This window comes from Danio rerio, chromosome 2 (genome assembly GCF_049306965.1).
Source record: "Danio rerio strain Tuebingen ecotype United States chromosome 2, GRCz12tu, whole genome shotgun sequence".
Taxonomy (NCBI): Eukaryota; Metazoa; Chordata; class Actinopteri; order Cypriniformes; family Danionidae; genus Danio; species Danio rerio.
The window spans coordinates 40,387,501-40,389,558 of NC_133177.1; positions in this window are offsets into that span (position 1 = coordinate 40,387,501).

The window sequence follows — 2,058 nt, forward strand, 5'->3', positions numbered from 1 at the left end:
CATATATTAAATAATAAATATAAATATGCAAATAAAAAAATAAATGAATTAAAAAATCCACAAATTCTTGTATAAATAATTATTTAAATAGATTGTGCGGGCAGGTAAATAATTAAATAGCCTAATTTACACGAATGTTGGGGGCAATAAGAAAATGCTAAACTGATATTTATGTTTATTCATTTATTCACATTAGCATATTGACTTGAGGAAAAGTAAATACGTAATTGTTCAAGAAATAATAAATGTTTGAAGGGGGAAATAAACTTTTACTTTTCCCAACAACATTTGTGTAATTTTATATACATTTTATACACATTTATTTATTTGCATATTTATTTATTTATTATTTTATTTATACAGGGATTTATGAATTATTTACTCATTTATTTATATATTTGCTTATTTATTTATTTGTTGTTTTTGCAGGTTTCGTCCTCCATTCGATGGTGAGCTCATTTTTAACAATCTTTTTAAAATGTTATGTAAAAAATATAATGTAAATTTTAGGATGTTTTCCAGAGATTTGTGTAATTTTCATCCATATTTTAGAAAAAAAAAATTTTGAAAAACACAAAAACCTGTGCATGTAAGAATGACAATTTGCTTTTAGGGATACATTTTTTTTCTGTGTAGCTGTCAGTGTCGTTCAGGACTATGAGGCAGTGTTGAGAGTCTTTATATCTGTGTTCTAGGTTGATGTTTGTAAGATTTATGTAGGACAGAGAAGAAAACCTGTAATTCCTGAAGGCAGTGATAGTGACAGCATTAATCAGACAATAAGGTAAGTGAGGAAGAAATTAATCAGGGACAGTTCACTGTAACAGGTCGTAGGTTGTTATGGAGGTCAGGCAATTATATTAATTTCCTACACCATGTTTTGGAGATGCGTCTTGCCATAGCAGTCAGAGGAGGTGCATTCTCCAGGTTACTACAAGCAAATGATTTCCTCTAAGTGTCTCTAACCCATTGTCCAGCAAACAAACGTTTACTCAGTTCAACAAGAGATGAACTCACCACTGAACTGCATAGAAAAAGAAATGTGGTATAGTATCCACAGCTAGTGTTTTTCAGCCTGTGAAAGCTTGATGTGACTATTTTTAATTTCATAAATCGATGTTGTAATGTAATTACTATACATTCAGTTAAATAGACTTAACCATTGTTTGAATTGTCTAAGTGTAAACCGAGATAAAAGACCGTATAACTGCAAGCCCCGTCAGAATCAGTAATTTTAAAGACATGGCGGAGGAAAATGGAATTTAATGCAGCGCTTCTTGCCTGGTCTGAGACCCATTTCAACACTTTAGACCTTAGAAATTGAGATTTACCTCCAGATCCACTCTTCAAAATCAGCTGTGATGTGACCCAAAGGGGATGTTCATATAATTATTTACGTTTTTGAGGAACTAAATTAATGTATAATTCCTAAGAAAAACATTGCCATTCAGTTCCAAAACACTGCCCTAAAATAGCCAAAGCCAGGGATGGGCTGGGTTGGGTTTTTGTTAACCTGAGAATGTTCTAAGCTTTAGTCAGTTGAATGACTTTAGAGGAGTAATTGTGTGTGATCTTGTTGACTGTTTTTAAATCTTCAGCTGCAACCAGAAGAATTGCTGTGCTGGGTTATGTCAGAAGCGCTGGGTCTCTCTCAGATTCTCTCCTTCATTCTGGTTCCTCTTCAGTGTTTTCACCTGAGCTGAGCCTACAGCATTTTTTTACTGTGTTTTTATGTTGTCTTCCTCATCATCACCCTTCTCAGTGAGTTCAGAATTATATAATTTTGACATCAGTCAGAAACAATAACCGGGCAAGTATTAGGATACTTAGAACCTTTAAGAATTCCTGTATTCAGTATGTCACAGAAATTAGTATTTTAACATGTGTTCTCAAGGGACAACACTAGTGACCTTATTCTGCAGTGCACATTTTTGCAATTGTTTTAGAACTTCAGATTCAGTTGCCTATGGGAGAAATGACTATGAATAATAAATGGAAGAAAACAGTCTACTTGCTCTACAAAAAACCGTGTTCATGACTATACATAAAAAATAGAAT